At 45.7% G+C, this 20,815-nt stretch overlaps 1 protein-coding gene across 1 annotated transcript in view; it reads right to left on the reverse strand.

Moving 5' to 3' along the window:
• Positions 1 to 20,815, reverse strand: part of DAGLA (diacylglycerol lipase alpha) — a 91,605-nt gene that overhangs the window by 69,683 nt on the left and 1,107 nt on the right. The window lies entirely within an intron of this gene.

Here is a 20,815-nt window from a genome sequence, read left to right on the forward strand (position 1 = left end):
AGATGTAAATATGTAAACGCGAGTTGTGAAAGCAGCAAACGGCAAAGCCTTGTCCTAAAAATAAATGCCGCGCACAGTAAAAGAAGCAAAGCCTGCCTCATTACGAGCCATTTAACTACAATTGTCCGTTCGCTCCGGGAAACATTCATGCAGAAAGATCAGGATGGGCAACCTTCAGCACTGTGATTAGAGGAACGTCATGAGATGCAAATGATCCTGCTGCAAAATTGGTCAGCTGGATAACAAATCTGTGCCGGGTCCAACTGATGAGAATGCGCTACAATGATTCCCAATGGACTGGAAAATCCAACCCAGTAAAGTCATTCTTCCAATGCAGATCACAGAATGACAGGAAAAATCTGATAGGCTGTCATGAGCAACACAGACAGTGCACATTTCAGGCAGCATTTCTTGTTCATCATGGTGTGGAAAAAAAAAATAAAAACTTGTCTTGGACATAGAGCTGCACAATTAAATCGTTAAAAAATCGTGATCTCGATTCCACCCCCCTGATGATCTCCAATGCAGAGTTTGCCGATTCTTTCATATAACAAGTGGAGAGACTTTGGCCCAGATTCACGTCCAGTGGCGTATCTCTGCGGCGGCGTAACGTATCCGATTTACGTTACGCCGCCGCAACTTAGACGGGCAAGTGCTGTATCCTCAAAGCACTTGCTCCGTAAGTTGCGGCGGCGTAGCGTAAATCGGCCGGCGTAAGCCCGCCTAATTCAAATTTGTATCAGGGGGGCGTGTTCATGTAAAACTACTGTGACCCGACGTGATTGACGTTTTTGCGGAACGGCGCATGCGCCGTCCGTGGAATTTCCCAGTGTGCATTGCTCCAAAGTACGCCGCGAGGACGTCATTGGTTTCGACGTGAACGTAAATGACTTCCAGCCCCATTCACGGACGACTTACGCAAACAACGTAACTTTTTCAAATTTCGACGCAGGAACGACGGCCATACTTAACATTGGCTGCGCCTCATATAGCAGGGGCAACTTTACGCCGGGAAATGCCTAACGTAAACGTCGTAACTTTACTGCGTCGGACGCGCGTACGTTCGGGAATTCGCGTATCTAGCCAATTTGCATACTTGACGCGGAATTCGACGGAAGCGCCACCTAGCGGTCAAAAAAAAAAATGCAGTTCAGATCCGACGGTGTAAGAGACTTACGCCTGTCGGATCTAATGGATATCTTTGCGTAACTGATTCTAAGTATCAGGCGCATAGATACGACAGGTCGGATTCGGACATACGACGGCGTACATGGCGCTACGCCGTCATAAATCCTCTGAGAATCCGGGCCTTTATCTGCTCACTCAGCTGTTAAAAGAAAATATCTGGGCAGTCTGCCAAGTTTTTAACATGAGACATTGTAACTAATGCTTCCTTCTTGGATCAAATGGATACACTTCTTTGTGTAAAGAAAAAATCCAGCAGTCTGCCAAGTGTGTAACAACATGAAACATTGTAACTAACTTCCTTCTTAGAGCAAACTTCTGTGTGTAAATTCAGGAAGTTTAATCACTTAAATTCCAAATCTTTTTCTGACACTTGTTTCTTCAGTTAAAAATCAATATTTCTTGCTAGAAAATTACTTGGAACCCTCAAACATTATATATATATTTTTTAGCAGAGACCCTAGAGAATAAAATGACAATTGCTGCAATATTTTATGTCACAATGTATTTGCCCAGCGGTCTTTCAAATGCATTTTTTTGGGGAAAAAATACACTTCAATGAATACAAAAAGAAAAACTGGGAAAACTTATTGACTCGAGTATAAGCCTAGGGTGAGAATGCAGCAGCTACTGTAAGCGGAAAAGAGGGTCAACAATGCCCATTTGCAGCTTCACTGTGCCCATTTGCAACCTTACTGTGCCCATTCTCACTGTGCCCATTCTGACTGTGCCCACTGTAGCCTTAGGCCTCGTATACACGATAGGTTAAACAGAGGACACCGGTCTGATGGACCGCTTTAATCGGTCAAAACCGATCATGTGTGGGCCCCATAGGTTATTTAACCATCGGTTAAAAAAAAAAACAACTTGCTTTAAATTTAACCGATGGATTCCTAACCGATGGGAAAAAAACGATCGTTAGTAGGCACAACCATCGGTTAAAAATCCACGCATGCTCAGAATCAAGTCGACGCATTCTTGGAAGCATTGAACTTCGTTTTTTTCAGCACGTCGTCGTGTTTTAAGTCACCGCGTTCTGACATGATCGGCTTTTTAACCAATGGTGTGTTGGCGCAACTAGCCATCAGTCAGCTTCATCGGTTAACCCATGAAAACGGTCCATCGGTCAGTTCTCATCGGATGGACTGATCGTGTGTACGCGGCTTTATTGTGCCCATTGTAGCCTTACTGTGCCCATTGCAGTCTCAGTGTACCTGTATTCTTGACAGGATGCGGGCATCCATTTTTCAAAAGTCGTGGCTTCCTCCTGGTCCCGTTCCGTGGTAGTCAGTGTACCTGTCGGGGTCGAGGGCGTCCATTTTTCAAAAGTCGCGGCTTTCTCCTGGTCCATGATAGGTGTTTGACACTGTGTTCCGCTACCGCCTATCACAGAGGTCCTCTCATCCTCTGACTCTGGGGTAGATTCAGAAAGAAGTTACGCTGGCGTATCTATTGATACGCCGCATAACTTCCTAGGATGCTCCTGCATATCTTTTTTCTGTATTCAAAAAACAAAATACGCCGGAATTTGGCTAAGACCTGACTGGCGGAAGTCTCTTACGCCGTCGTATCTTAGTTGCATATTTACGCTGGCCGCTAGGTGGCGCTTCCATCGATTTACGTGAGGAATATGCAAATTAGGTAGATACGCCGATTCAGAAGCGTACGTCCGCCCGGTGCATTTTTTTACGTCATTTACGTTAGGCTTTTTCCGGCGTAAAGTTATCCCTGCTATATTAAGCGTATCCTATGTTAAGTATGGACTTCGGGCCAGCGTAGAATTTTCCGTCGATTACGTCGTTTGCGTAAGTCGTTTCGCGAATAGGGCTGTGGGTAATTTACGTTCACGTCAAAAGCATTGGCTTTTTGCGGGTTAATTTGGAGCATGCGCACTGGGTTACGTTCACGGACGGCGCATGCGCTGTTAGTCAAAAACTTAAATTACGTGGGGTCAGCTTTCATTACCATACAACACGCCCACTACAAGGATAATTTGAATTCCGCGGGCTTACGCCGGACCACATACGCTACGCCGCCTTAACTTAGGGCGCAGGTTCTTTCTGAATACAGAACCTGCCTCACTAAGTTACGGCTGCGTAGCGCATCTGAGATACGCTACGCCCGCAGAAATTTACGCCAAACTACCTGAATCTACCCCACTGTGTTCAGTGTTCCGCCAATCACGGACCTTCTTTCATCCTCGGACAAGAAGACGTTCATGATAGGCGGAACACTGAACACAGTGTCTGCTGGGAAAGTCCAAGGATGAGAGTACCTCCGTGATAGGCGGTAGCAGAACACAGTGTCAAACGCCTATCACAGACCAGGGGGAAGCTGCGACTTTTGAAAAATGGACGCCCGTGACCCGACAGGTACACTGACTCGAGTATAAGCCGAGGGGGGTATTTTCAGCCCTAAAAAAAGGGCTGAAAAACTCGGCTTATACTCGAGTATATACGGTAATAAAAAAAAAGTTAGCCCAATTGTTTTTAGTTTTAATGTGAGAGATGTTACGCCACGAGAATCGTGAGAGAATCGCAATCTATCTTCAAAGCAAAAAAATTGTGATGCTCATTTTAGCCAGAATCGTGCAGCTCTACTTGGACAGTCTGTTGTGCTGCCAGCATCCAATCAGATTTTACCCAGCGCAGTGTTGGGAAATTAAAGATTAATGTGATTGGCTGCTGTAAGCAATGCAAGATTAGGCAATTATTCCCAAGACACTTTGGTAAATGAGGCCCACCCGTCTGAAATGTCAATACTTCTGTATGGAGATCATTATTGATCGTCTCTCCTTGATTAAGCACAGACATTGTCTGCATTCCTTATGTGTGAGGCCCACTGAGAGAAATACGATTTTAGCCACTGGTGTGGGAATTGCATGAACTCCAGGCAAACAGCTAAACACATAGGCCTAGATTCACGTACGGCCGATCTACGTTGCGCGGGCGTAGCGTACTGTATTTACGCTACGCCGCCACAACTTAGAGAGGCAGGTGCTGTATTCACAAAGCGCTTGCCTCCTAAGTTACGGCGGCGTATCGTAAATGGGCCGGCGTAAGCGCGCGTAATTCAAAGTAGTGTTGTATTTAAATGAGGCTTGACCCCATGTAGATGCATGGCCGAACGAACGGCGCATGCGCGCGCATGCTCAGTATCACGTCGTATTTACGCCCAAAGATACGTCGGCTCAATACCTGTGACGTGAACGTAATTTACGCACAGCCCTATTCGCGTACGACTTACGCAAACAACGTAAAAACATACGCTTGTTCCGACGTCCATACTTTACATGGGATGCGCCACCTAGAGACCAGCTTTATCTTTACGCCGGCGTATCTCTAACGTAAACGGCGTAACTAATTGCAACGGGCGCACGTACGTTTGTGAATCGCCGTATCTAGTCATTTGCATATTCTATGCCGAACTCAACGGAAGCGCCACCTAGCGGCCAGCGTAAATATGCACCCTAAGATACGACGGCGTAGGAGACTTACGCCGCTCGTATCTTAGCCTAATTTAAGCGTATCTGGTTCCAGAATACACTTAAATTTACGACGGCGCAGATTCGGACTTACGACGGCGTATCTACTGATACGCCGACGTAAGTCTCTGAGAATCTGGCCCATACAGTATAAGCCTCCATTCACACCGGTGCAACTTGTCATGCGATTTGACAGATATAAATCGCATGACAAGTCGCACCCTACTGTTGGCAATGGAACTGTTCAAATCAGTGTGACGTCGACTTTGCAGTGCCGCACAGATTCGAAAAAGAACTTTCTGCAGTTTTTGGCGATTTCATGTGCGACTTGCATAGACACCTGTGTGAACGGGGGCAAAAGCCTCGAAAACACGATCGGATTTCCCCCCCGGTAATTGTGTGATGGCAGGATGTTGTCGGATAATACGACCGTTTGTATGCTCCAGCAGACAATTGTTGTCGGAGTTTCCGACAACAAATGTGGGATAACATGCTTTAAATTTTTCCGACAACAAATGTGTTATGTTGGATTATACGAAAAAAAATCCAAAGTACAAACACACATGCTCACCATAACACAACATTAGCAGAAGTTGCCCAAAGGGTGGCGCTAAAGAGCTGAAAAACCACATAATTTCGTATTTGTTGGCCAACAATTATTTGCCGTTTGTATGCAAGACAAGTTCCTGGCCAACGCCCTTCGGACAAAAGTCCTACGCTTTGTCCGATGGAAATCCGATCGTGTGTACGAGGCTTTAGTCTGCAATCACATTTTGCGTATTATGGAGAGCTGCACCGAATGGAGATTTTGGTTCTAAAACCCAAAATGTAGGATGTACTTGGCCGAAAACTGAAAATTATAGTTTTAAAATATATTTTTTATATATATATAATTGTATTATATTCCATTTTTATTTATTATTTTTTTTATTAATATCATTAATCTAAATATTGAATATGAGCATATTTTCGGCCATTATTGGCACTTTTAGTGCAAGAAAAGCTCAAGAAAAATGTATCCCTTTAAATTCTATGGCCCGGATTCACAAAGCACTTACATCGACGAATCTCCAGATACGCCGCGTAAGTGTAAGTATGCGCCGTCGTATCCATGCGCCGTGCCCATAAACTGAGATACACCTGAAAATAGGCTTCATCCGACCGATGTAACTTTCCTACGCCGTCGTATCGTGGGCGCATATTTACGCTGGGCACATTTGCCGCTCCCATTGATTTTCTATGCACATATGCAAATGAGGGAGATACGCCGATTCACGAATGTACTTGCGCCCGACGCATTATATACACGGTTTGCATAAGTCGTACGTCCGGTGTAAAGTTATTCCCCATATAGGAGGCGCAACTCATGCAAAGATATGGACCAGGGAACACAAGCTGTTGTATCTTTTGTCGTTTACGTTGTACGTGAATATGACTAGGCGTAGGTTACGTTCACGTCGTAGGCAGCGATTCGACGTATCTTAGGCAGTTGTTTTTCGACGCGATTCTGAACATGCGCACTGGGATGCGGCCACGGGACGGCGCATGCGCCGTTCATTTTAAGTACTTCTATGATGCTTGGCCCATCATTTGCATGGGGTCACGCCTCATTAGCATGGCTCACGCCCACTTCCACCTACGCTGGCTTACGCCGAGGAAACCCAGCGTATCTTTAAGGCCTCGTACACACGACCGAACATGTCTGTTGAAACTGGTCCGCTGACCAGTTTCAGCAGACATGTTTGGTCGTCTGTACGGCCGACCGGACAAATGTCCGGCGGATCGGACAGGTTCCCAGCGGACAAATGTTTCTTAGCATGCTAAGAAACATGTCCACTGGAACTATGTCCGTCGGACATGTTCGGTCGTCTGTACAGACTCACTAGACATGTCCGAACGGCCACCATCCCTCGCATGCGTCGAAGTGATTCGACGCATGCGTGGAAGCATTGACCTTCCAGGGTCGTGCACGTCGCCGCGTCATTGTCGCGGCGACGGCGCGGCCACGTCACCGCGCTGTCTGTCCGCGCAGATTTCTGTCTGATGGTGTGTACAACCATCAGACAGAAATCTCCGGGCGGACATGTCCGCTGAAAACGGTCCGGCGGACCGATTTCAGCTGACAGTCCGTCCGTGTGTACGAGGCCTTACAGCGAGTGGGAGCAAGTGCTTTGTGAATCCAGTGCTTGCCTCTGTGCGCTGTGCCGGCGTAGCGTAAAAGAGATACGCTACGGCGGCATAAATGTGCGCCAATGTATGTGAATCCGGGCCTATGTATGTCTTCACACTGGTCTGTTGCGCTTCCGTTGTGGTGTTAAAAATCCCGCTTGCTGCATTGTTGGTCAGTTAAAAAAAACGCACTATAAAATCTTGTACTATGACCTTATCCATAACAAAAACCGTTTGTAAACATACAAAAAAAAACACACTAAAAACGCATCTCCCCATTGAAATGCATTGAAAATACAGCAAGAACACATCAATAACGCACCCATGTTGAATTTTTGATGCAGGTTTTGAGTCACATGACTTATGGAAAACACACCATAAGCACAGTAAAATAGCAGTAAAATGCGGGTGAAATCGCAGCAAAACTGCATGAATTTTCGGCACATTTTTCTCTTATTGGCTAAATGGCGTTAACACCATTTTCAACCGATCTGTTTCAGCCACCAGAGTTTTGGTGCCTCTCTAGTTTTGGGATCTCGAGCAGAAACGATACGCTTCTGCGCACAATCCCAAATCGCACTGCAATCTCAAAATGCACGTTTGGTCGCCATTCACTTTCAATGACACAATAAGGCCGGGTTCACGCGGAGCGGCTCACAGCAGAGGTCAGGTGCGTCCTCATTCACCGCTTCAGGTCCAATTTCAGTGCGAATTTTTGGCTGAATTTGGACCTGAAAACCACAAGACACACAGTGCAATTCGCACTGAAGCTGCTCCGGAGATGTGTGAAGTGGCTCCATAGAGCTGGTCACAGTCTCCTGACATGCGCATTGGATGCAGGGAAACCCAGCCTTAATCACGGGGCAATAGCGGCAAACCGCAATACGCAAGCTTGTTGCTTCTATTGGGTGACAAGCTTTGTTCATCGCAGTTTGCCACGATTGCATTGCTAAGAAAGCACACTGTGTTCTGGGGTCCCACGGCGGCTCCCACAGCTCCTCCTCGCAATAGCTAACCCCCTCTGGGAAGCTCTCACCCGAGGGGGTTACCTTGCTGGCGCACTCTCTTGTCATACACTTGGCAGCGCCCCCCCGAGTCATTCGATTTGATTGACAGCAGCGGAAGCCAATGCCTGCGATGCCATCAATCTATCCAATCAACGCCAAGACTCCGCGAAGAAGAGGACACCGGGGGATGCGCAGAGCAGGTGAACAAGCTCAGGTAAGTAAAACGGGGGGTGGCGACCATGACAGCCAGGTGTTTGTTCACCTTAATGCATAGGATGGTGAAAAAACACGAACCTTTACTACCCCTTAAATTAACATTTACAGGTCTTGTCCTTCCGCCAATCTGTGACTGGGCAGTGAAAGGAGAAGCAGGACATTGATGATCTCATCTCACAGTCACTCTGCATTCTCCTCCTGTCAGCAAGTTTCTTGCACAGCTGATTGGCTTCCTCTGCTGCTTTTCCTTCCTACAATCTGCTGTACAGGGACTACAAAAAGGATGGATTTAGAGATTTACACTGCTTGCACATCTCCTGATACATTGTTGTATACAGGGCTGCATTCATGTGCTTCTTGTGTATCTGCCTGGACTTAAGTAGGGCTTATCTTCACATGTGGTAATTGTGTCTCTAATAAGATCGCACATAATCTGTTTATGTCCATCTGTAATTAAAAGAGGAGATTATGCAAGGTAAGCATGGCTTAGGATAACCATAGAGAGATCCGTGGCCGGGAAGAGATCTGCTCACCCATGGAGGACTTCCTGAGACACGACACTGCGCTCTATACATTATACACACACACTATACATGATACACACACACTGCGCTCTATACATGATACACACACACTGCACTCTATACATGATACACACACACTGCACTCTATACATGATACACACACTCTATACATGATACACACACACTGCGCTCTATACATTATACACACACACACCGCACTCTATACATGATACACACACACACCGCGCTCTATACATGATACACACACACCGCACTCTATACATGATAAACACACTCTATACATGATACACACACACTGCGCTCTATACATTATACACACACACCGCACTCTATACATGATACACACACACACCGCGCTCTATACATGATACACACACACCGCACTCTATACATGATAAACACACTCTATACATTATACACACACACCGCACTCTATACATGATACACACACTGCACTCTATACATGATACACACACACTGCGCTCTATACATGATACACACACTGCACTCTATACATGATGCACACACCGCACTCTATACATGATACACACACACCGCGCTCTATACATGATACACACACACCGCGCTCTATACATGATACACACACACCGCGCTCTATACATGATAAACACACTCTATACATGATACACACACACTGCGCTCTATACATTATACACACACACACCGCACTCTATACATGATACACACACTGCGCTCTATACATGATACACACACTGCGCTCTATACATGATACACACACTGCACTCTATACATGATATACACACTGCACTCTATACATGATACACACACACCGCACTCTATACATGATACACACACTGCGCTCTATACATGATACACACACTCTATACATGATATACACACACTGCACTCTATACATGATATACACACTGCGCTCTATACATGATATACACACTGCGCTCTATACATGATACACACACACTGCACTCTATACATGATACACACACACCGCACTCTATACATGATATACACACACCGCACCCTATACATGATATACACACACCACACTCTATACATGATATACACACACTGCGCTCTATACATGATACACACACACTGCACTCTATACATGATATACACACACTGCACTCTATACATGATATACACACACTGCACTCTATACATGATACACACACACTGCGCTCTATACATGATATACACACACTGCACTCTATACATGATACACACACACACACTGCACTCTATACATGATATACACACACTGCACTCTATACATGATATACACACACCGCACCCTATACATGATATACACACACTGCACTCTATACATGATACACACACACACTGCGCTCTATACATGATACACACACACTGCACTCTATACATGATATACACACACCGCACTCTATACATGATATACACACACCACACTCTATACATGATATACACACACCACACTCTATACATGATATACACACACCACACTCTATACATGATATACACACACCACACTCTATACATGATATACACACACACTGCACATATATTTGGGGAAGTGACTGTCCCTATTCATGCCTATATAGTCCAGTGAGAGAAATTAGGGCATGCGCACCACCTACAACAGTGTGCACTGCCACATGCTAAACGTACGGGGCATGCATCAAAACGCATGGTTCTTATAAGTTTTCCTTCACAGGAGGACCAAAAATACTCCCCCCAACAAGTGTTCTGGCATTAGGGTCCACGTGGAGCAACGCAGCACAATGCAGGGGGTGTGAATGGACCCTAATGCAGGGCTAATCTTCAGGAGAACTAATTGTAATAAGATTAAAGATAATCTCTTTATTTGCGGCTGTAATTAAAGGAGCGGGCTATGTGAGGTAAAGGTGGCCTGTGTTAGAAGCGGACAGGCAGATATGTCAGAAGCGGACAGGCAGATATGTCAGCAGGACTGATAGGTTCACGCTATTGTGGGTGCGGGAATGTGTGTAAATCGCACGTGTTCCCGCACCTGCAGCCAAAATGCACCGCTGTTCAGCAGACAAGCAAGGGTGTCATTATTAACCTAATTGCACTCCAATGCATTAGAAAATTAGCACATTTTCCCCATGGAACTGCATGGTGCCAAAGCACTATGCAGTCTCACAAAAGGGTCTCACAAAAGGGCCCTTTTCCCTGCATTTTCCCACGTTAAAATTCAGGATGCACTTGGCCAAAAACCAAAACCAAAATGGACAGTTTTTTTCACAATTCTTAAATTTGATTAATAAGGCTGCCGTTTTTGCACTCAAGTTAATGGGAAGCGGTTTTGCATTGAAGTCAATAAGGGGGCGTTTTTGTATTGAAGTCAATGGAATACGATGTTGCATTGAAGTCAATGGGACATGATTTTGCATTGAAGTCAATGGGATGTGATTTTGCATAAAGGTCGATAGGGGGCGTTTTTATATTGAAGTCAAGGGAAGCGATTGTGTATTGAAGTCAATAGGACAAAGCATGCATTATCGCCACCTTTTTTTCTTCTATAAGCAAAACGCCTCCCATTCATTCCAGGGTGACTTTTCACATGGGGCGGTGAAGTCGGGCCTGACATGCGGGTATGAAATCATGCGCGTTCAGTTGAACTCGCTCAATTTCATTCCCGCTGTCAATGTGATCCTTGGCTTAAAGCGATTCAAAAGCGCCGCAAAACTGGACTTTTTACCCTTTTTGGGGGGTAAAAGGCATCCCGCTAGCTGCCGAAAACCGGCGCAAGACACTGCTTAAACAGCGCTAAAGCGAGCAGCGCTTTAGTGATAACGGCCAGCGCTTTCAGTGTGAAAGTAGCCTATAGGTGCGCTAATATGCTTTAGGGCTGCGTTACAATTCAACGCCTGTCTGAAAGAGCCCTTCATTCCTTTAAAGAGTTTGTAAACCCACTTTTTGGACTTCTACCTATAAGTAAGTCTTATTCTAGGCTTACCTATAGGTAGTGGAAAAATATCCTAAACGTGCGCCGTTTAAGAAGTATTTCACTTGTAGCCCACCGAAAATCCCAACGGCGCATTCGCGCAGAAGAAACAAAACAAAGTGACGTTTCTTCCCTAGCCTGTGCCGTTGATCGTGGCTCCCGTGCGCATGCTCAGGAGTGACATCACGCGGCTCCGGTGACTCACAGAGCTGGAAGGAAGAGGGGCCAGAAGATGGATGCGGCCTACACTGGAGACATCGCTGGATTCTTTTGCAGGTAAGTGGCACATAATGCGCTAGTATGCGATGCATCCCCCCTACAGTAAGAAACACAAATCAGGGCACAAATAACCCCTTTAGTGCCCCCTAGTGGTTAACTCCTTTGCTGCCATTTTCACAGTAATCAGTGCATTTTTATAGACTTTTATACACTTTTCGCTGTGAAAATGACAATGGTCCCAAAAATGTGTCAAAAGTGTCCGATGTGTCCACCATGATGTCGCAGTCACGAAAAAAAAAAAATCACCACCATTACTAGTAAAAAAAAAAAAATATTAATAAAAATGCCATAAAACTATCCCCTATTTTGTAAACGCTATAACTTTTGCGCTAACCAATCAATAAACGCTTATTGCGATTTTTTTTTTTTACAAAGATATGTAGAAGAATACGTATCGGCCTAAACTGAGAAAAAAAATATTTTTTTTTATATATTTTTTGGGGATATTTATTATAGCAAAAAGTAAAAAATATTGCTTTTTTTTTTTTACAAAATTGTCGCTCTATTTTTGTTTATGGAGTAACAAATAAAAACCGCAGAGGTGATCAAATACCACCAAAAGAAAGCCCTGTTAGGCTTGAAAAATCTGTGTTTTCTTCACTTCAGTTGCATTGACGTGTTAATGTGCATATTAACACAACACACAGCACATGTATACATATTGTGGTGTGAAGGCGGCACATAGAAAAGCACGGTTGCAGTGACCTGCGTTTATCCAATGCAGAAAGTCGCAGGTCATTGGACGTGGTGTGAATGAGCCCCAAGACATGCAGGATATCTGGATCTTAGGCCAGCGACACCTGAACACCAAGAAGAGTCGCAATGTTTGGGAGGGGTCCAGCTTCTTTTCAACCTCTCACGCTCTGACAAGTATACTTGGCAGCCAAACAGGAATGTGGTATTGCAAGATCCGGTAAGCCACATGAAATAGTGTTCTTCCTTGTGCCCACAACACTGTGAGTGCCCGGGCAGAAAACCCAGGAGCAGCTTTCTTATGATGCCATCACACAGGTGTCATCTGTCTTCATTTCAGATCAGTTTCCATCCATTTATGCATCATTATTATTTTTATTATAAGGCTCCATACATCTGCTGGAGGGCAGACGGTGAGCTCTATGCGAGTCTGACAACTGCTGTGTCTGGGTGGTGCACCGATTCGTACAAACCAGGGCCGTCTTTAATGTTCATTGAACCCTGGGAAAAAATTCTCTTGGAGCCCCCCCCCCCCCCCCCCCCCCATCATGTAATTTTGCTCTCCGCCTGCTCTGAGACATACAATAAATATCAGCTAGACTTAAAATCAGTTTACTGTATCAGGCAGTGATTGCGATTGGATGCCAGAGGTTACAGCATATCATTACCACTCATTGACTGGTTGCTAGAGGTTACAGCACACATTACGGCTCACTGATTAGTTGCTAGAGGTTACAGCACATGATTTCTTCTTGTTGACTGGTTGCTAGAGATTGCTGTACAGTAATACTGATCACTGATTGGTTGCTAGAGGTTACAGCACATCATCGCTTCACTGCAGAGGGGGATGATATACATATGATTGCACCTTTATTTACATATGAATGTTGCCGCTATTTACATATGAATGCTCTCGTTATTTACATATGAATGATGGTTATTTACATGTAAACACAGGGGGCCAGATCCACGTACCTCGACGCATATATAGGCCGGCGTAGCGTATCTCAGATACACTACGCCGCCGTAACTTAGAGCGGAGGTTCCTTATCCACAAAGAATTTGCGCCGTAAGTTACGACGGTGTAGTGTAAATGTGTCGGCGTTAGGGGCGCGAAATTCAAATGACTAAGATGTAGGCGTGTTTTATGTTAATTCATCTTGACCCCGCGTAAATGACGTTTTTTTTTTTAACGGCGCCGTTGTGGGGGTATCCCAGTGCGCATGCTCGAAATCACGTTGCAAATAGTCAATGCTTTCGACGTGAACGTAATTTACGCAAAGCCCTATTCGCGAACGTTTTACGGAAACAACGGAAAATTTGACGCTGTCCCGACATCCATACTTAACATTGGCTACGCCTCATAGAGCAGGGGTAATGTTACGCTGAAAAAAGCCTTACGTAAACTACGTAAAAAAAATGCGCTGGGCGGACGTACGTTTGAGAATCGGCGTATCTAGCTAATTTGCATACTCTATGCGGAAATCAACGGAAGCGCCACCTAGCGGTCAGCGTAAAAATATGCACCTAAGATCCGACGGCGTACTAAGACGTAAGTCAGTCGGATCTAGCCCACATTCAGGCGTATCTTGTTTTGTGGATACACAACAAATATACGTCGGCGCATCGTAGAACTTACGCCGCGTATCAATAGATACGCCGCCGTAAGTTCTTTGTGGATCTGGCCCAGGGTCTGCAGGTGAGTCATCTGTACACAATAATAGGGCAGAGCTGGACAGCATTAGTAGCAGCACTTCACACTGAGATATCAAGACACAGCAACGGACTAAAACTTCAAAGGACAAGGGAATTTAAACTGGGATAGTTGGCGAATGTGAGGCAGCTGATTTGGGCCCCACAAAAATGACAGGGCCCAGGGCAGCTTCCCCTTTTGCCCTGCCTTAAAGACGGCTCTGGTACAAACCCTCAGGGCAGTATGCACCCAGGAATGCATGAAGTCTGCCTTCCGGGCATTTGTCCCTGCGTATATACCACCTTAAAGGCCACGTTGACCTTTTTTTTCATAATTCCAGCTCCCCTATGCACCAATATAGCATTCATGTACTTGTAGCAAAAAATAAAAACCGCAGAGGTGATCAAATACCACCAAAATAAATCTCTATTTGTGGGAAAAAAAGGACGTCAATTTTGTTTGGGTACAACGTCGCACGACTGCGCAATTGTCAGTTAACGCGACTCAGTGTTGGCCTGGTCTTTGAGCAGCCAAATCTTCCGGGGCTGATGTGGTTAAAAATTATGATTTAAAATCGAGTTGATTTAATCAAGCCTTTTTTTCTAGTGATTCAAATCAAGTCCACCCTGCCACATAAGCAGGAGGACTCGAATGTAAACGGTCCCTTTAGAGCTGCCCGCCCATAGACATCCATTGTGGAAAAACACACAGATAGATCCAGACTGAACGCTCGTATAAAAGAGCCCTTAGGTCAATTCAAGAGTAAATGACACAAGCTATAACCTGCACGGCTCAGACGTCAACTTCCTATCAACCAGCAATCACTTAACACGCCCGTCATGTTCAGCATTCCCTCCAGCAAAAGGAAAAATACAACCATCTCCCAAACACACCTTTCTTCTTTTACTACGGCATTTATTTATCAGAGGACCTTCCCGAAAGCAAAATGATACAAAGATTTCATCTGTTCCAGTTGTTTTCTGGACTTTGTGCTGCGATAAAGTCCATCTGACAGTCATGTTTACAGATGTAGAAACGTTAGGCCTAGATTGACTCTGTGAGAAACCTGCAATCTGTGCCACACTTCCCACACTGCATGAAAATCACACTGCCCCTGCGGTCTGCAGTAGGTGTCAGTACAATCTAAATGATATCCCAAACGCCAGTGTTTGACTGCACCGGATCACATTGTACACAACGCTGTGAGTGATCCGGTTGTAGCGAGGTTACACAATCTGGGCATGAATGACTTTACTGCAATGCTATGCGATTGGAGCCAGGGCTGGACTGGGACAAAAATTTGGCCCTGGACTTCATCCAGACTGGCCCACTTTGACAGGTCTCTCCCATGGCGGCCGGACAACTCCCGCACCCCTCCCCCCCCCAAACCCCCTCATCCCCTTCACTAGCCACTAGCCCTTCTACTTTATTAGAGTAGAACGGCTGGTACTGGTACTCTTATAGGCAGTACCAGTGGGGAAGCTAGACATTATTTCACCCGGGGCAAAGAATCAGTTCCGTGCCTCCCTTATGGGACAAGATTAGGCAGAAACCCCCATGCTCCTCTGTCGTCCCCCCTGCTTCTTTGTTCCCCCCAGGTGAGCGCTGTGGGCATGGAGAGGAGGTGAGCGCTGCGGGAAGCGAGAGACAGAGGAGCGGAGGGGGGCGGCGGTCCGCTGTCACTGAAACCGGCCCACCGGGAAACCCCCTGTAGTCCCAATGGCCAGTCCATCCCTGATTGGAGCCCATTCAAAATTGAATGGACTCCAATAGCACTGCACTGAATCGCATTTTAATTGCATGCCCAATGCAGTTCACTTGTATCTGGTGTGAATGGACCCTTACACTTTCAGATTGAGGAGGCGGTGGTAAAAACATGTGGTTGAGCCTCTTTTTTTTACCACTCCACCTTAAGCTGCAAAATCTATGGACAGGGGTATACACATGCGGTGGCAATAATTATGGCTGGTGTCATAGCTGAGGACAGGTGCAGTACCATGGCAGGTGAGGATCAAACAGGCCAAGATTGCAGCTTCCTTGGCTGGAAAGGATAGGAGGCTTTAGTTCCACTTTAAAGTGAAACTTCAGGCCAAAGTTAAAAAGAGGCAACATTTTTATGCAGAAAAGACAAGCTTTGTCTTTTTTGCATTAAAGTGGTTGTAAACCTTAGACATGAAATATGAACAAAGCATATCCCTCTATAGTGTGTACTCGTCTCAATCCAGAGCACTAAGTGTAATTTCTGTCCGCTGCTTCCTTCCTCTGCTATCAGCATGAGTCACTTCGGATAAGTTTTCCTGACACCAAAAGAAACATGGTGACAGGGAGGGACCTCCAGCTGATGGATAGACTCAGCTCTGTCCCTGTGAGCTGTGTGAAGGGGGGGGGGGTGTCTCTTCCCTCCAATCAGCTGTCTGAGCTCTCCAGTGGAGAGAGTAACTTTAGCTCTCCACCCCTTTTTTTTCTGAATTCTCAGGTAAGCTTATAAATTTTGGACTTTGAACAATGTAGAGAAGGGAAGACAGCAGATAAACAGGTACAACTTAGGATTTGTTTCATCTCTGTGTATCACCTGATGATAGCCCCTTCACTGACTATATATAAGGCTGGATTCACATCTATGCAATTTCAGTGCATTTTGCAGATTTGCACTACAGTCCATTTACCAGGGTTTCCTACGTTCTGTGGTGCAACGCGCACTAAAAATGGATAGGTGTGAATCAGGCCTAAGGGTTTACAACACTTTAATGTTACCTACCTGCTTGTCCACCCTTATACAGTGAGCTGATATGGCCATGTTGCATCTGACTGAACTCCTCCATATGAGCAGAAGTGATGTCATCACCACCCAGCTAAAGAAAGCGGCTGGTGATCGAGACCCGGAAGCCGGTCACATGAAGATGTCAATGGCTCAGGCAGGGCTTCTGATAAGGCAGTACAGCCAGTCGTCCTGTACCAGGCCCCATCAGTTCAAAAGGGGGGCCCAGGCACCTGCTGAGCAGGAGCAATGGCTGTACTGCCTTATTGCCAACACTTAAGGCTCCCCCTGCAGCTCTGCTGGCTTCTCCTCCATTTGCTTCCTCAAGATGCACTGCAGGGCGATTGCTATCGATGTTCTCACCCCCTGATATCTGTGTCCCCCTGTGCGCCCCCTCCCCTCCAGCACTGCCAGCTTCCCTTCTCACCTGCTAGCATCTGCTGAGGGCACAAGGGGATGTTTCAGGATGGAGAGTGGGGGTGCGCGGTAAATATTTCCTATTTACCAGCCCCTTCCTTTCCTGAAGGGATACAGTGAGCGATTGGTAGCGATCACTCACTGCACCCATTCATTACTGAAGCTCAGCACAGAGCACTTCTCATGCAATCTCTGTCCTTTGTTCCTTTCTCTGTCTTAAATGTGAGACATCAGGGGTCTGTTTGGACCCCTGATATTTCACCAAAGTCCCCCTCAACAAGGCTGAGATGCCGAATCCCTGAAGCCGAGGCAACTATGGTTCTGCTTTAAAGTGTTACTAAACCCAGGACCCTGCATTCACTATATCTGGTCCCCCACAGTCCCCCGAACATGGAAATGCAATTATTATAGGAAATATAAACTGCTAAATACTAGGGTTGTCCTGATACCACTTTTTTAGGACTGAGTACAAGTACCGATACTTTTTTTTTAAATGTGTCCCAAAATGCAGCCTTATCCACAAAGGCAGCCATGTGTCCCCAAATGCAGCCTTGTCTAGTTAAAGCTTGTAGGAGGAGTTTTCATTCTCCTCTGATTGTGCTATGAGGCTACATGACCCCTGACCTGATGGTCACTATTCTCCATCCTCACATCACTATTCCCGATCCACACATCACTATTCCCGATCCACACATCACTATTCTCCATCCACACACATCACTATTCCCCATCCTCACATCACTATTCCCCATCCTCACACATCACTATTCGCCATCCTCACACATCACTATTCCCCATCCACACATCACTATTCCCCATCCTCACACATCACTATTCCCCATCCTCACACATCACTATTCCCCATCCACACATCACTATTCCCCATCCTCACACATCACTATTCCCCATCCTCACACATCACTATTCCCCATCCTCGCACATCACTATTCCCCATCCTCACACATCACTATTCTCCACCCTCACACATCACTATTCTCCACCCTCACACATCACTATTCTCCATCCTCACACATCACTATTCCCCATCCTCACATCACTATTCCCCATCCTCGCACATCACTATTCCCCATCCTCGCACATCACTATTCCCCATCCTTGCACATCACTATTCTCCACCCTCACACATCACTATTCTCCACCCTCACACATCACTATTCTCCATCCACACACATCACTATTCCCCATCCTCACACATCACTATTCCCCATCCTCACACATCACTATTCCCCATCCTCACACATCACTATTCCCCATCCACACACATCACTATTCTCCATCCACACACATCACTATTCTCCATCCTCACACATCACTATTCTCCATCCTCACATCACTATTCTCCATCCTCACATCACTATTCCCCATCCTCACACATCACTATTCCCCATCTACACACATCACTATTCTCCATCACATCACTATTCTCCATCCTCACACATCACTATTCTCCATCCTCACACATCACTATTCTCCATCCTCACACATCACTATTCTCCATCCTCACACATCACTATTCTCCATCCTCACACATCATTATTCCCCATCTACACATCACTATTCTCCATCCTCACACATCACTATTCTCCATTCACACATCACTATTCCCCATCCTCACACATCACTATTCTCCATCCTCACATCACTATTCCCCATCTACACACATCACTATTCTCCATCCTCACACATTACTATTCTCCATCCTCAGATCACTATTCTCCATCCACACATCACTATTCTCCATCCACACATCACTATTCCCCATCCTCACATCACTATTCTCCATCCTCACACATTACTATTCTCCATCCTCAGATCACTATTCTCCATCCACACATCACTATTCTCCATCCTCACACATCACTATTCCCCATCCTCGCACATCACTATTCCCCATCCACACATCACTATTCTCCATCACATCACTATTCCCCATCCTCACACATCACTATTCTCCATCCTCACACATCACTATTCTCCATCCTCACACATCACTATTCCCCATCCACACATCACTATTCTCCACCCTCACACATCACTATTCTCCATCCACACATCACTATTCTCCATCCTCACACATCACTATTCTCCATCCTCACACATCACTATTCTCCATCCTCACACATCACTATTCTCCATCCTCACACATCACTATTCTCCATCCTCACACATCACTATTCTCCATCCTCACACATCACTATTCTCCATCCTCACACATCACTATTCCCCATCCACACATCACTATTCTCCATCCTCACACATCACTATTCCCCATCCTCACATCACTATTCCCCCATCACATCACTGTTCCCCATCCTCACACATCACTATTCTCCATCCTCACATCACTATTCCCCATCCACACATCACTATTCTCCATCCACACATCACTATTCTCCATCCACACATCACTATTCTCCATCCTCACATCACTATTCTCCATCCTCACACATCACTATTCCCCATCCACACACATCACTATTCTCCATCCTCACACATCACTATTCTCCATCCTCACACATCACTATTCTCCATCCACACATCACTATTCTCCATCCTCACACATCACTATTCTCCATCCACACATCACTATTCCCCATCCTCACACACATCACTATTCTCCATCCTCACACATCACTATTCTCCATCCTCACATCACTATTCTCCATCCTCACATCACTATTCCCCATCCTCACACATCACTATTCCCCATCCACACATCACTATTCTCCATCCTCACACATCACTATTCTCCATCCTCACACATCACTATTCTCCATCCACACACATCACTATTCTCCATCCTCACACATCACTATTCTCCATCCTCACATCACTATTCTCCATCCTCACACATCACTATTCCCCCATCCTCACATCACTATTCTCCATCCTCACACATCACTATTCCCCATCCACACACATCACTATTCTCCATCCTCACACATCACTATTCTCCATCCTCACATCACTATTCTCCATCCTCACACATCACTATTCCCCCATCCTCACATCACTATTCTCCATCCTCACACATCACTATTCTCCATCCACACACATCACTATTCTCCATCCTCACACATCACTATTCTCCATCCTCACATCACTATTCTCCATCCTCACACATCACTATTCCCCCATCCTCACATCACTATTCTCCATCCTCACACATCACTATTCTCCATCCTCACACATCACTATTCTCCATCCACACACATCACTATTCTCCATCCTCACACATCACTATTCTCCATCACTGTGCCCCCCATCCTCACACATCACTATTCTCCATCTTCACACATCACTATTCCCCATCACATCACTATTCCCCATCCACACATCACTATTCTCCATCCTCACATCACTATTCCCCATCCTCACATCACTATTCTCCATCCTCA

Source organism: Rana temporaria, chromosome 11 (assembly GCF_905171775.1).
Source record: "Rana temporaria chromosome 11, aRanTem1.1, whole genome shotgun sequence".
In the NCBI taxonomy this organism is placed as follows: domain Eukaryota; kingdom Metazoa; phylum Chordata; class Amphibia; order Anura; family Ranidae; genus Rana; species Rana temporaria.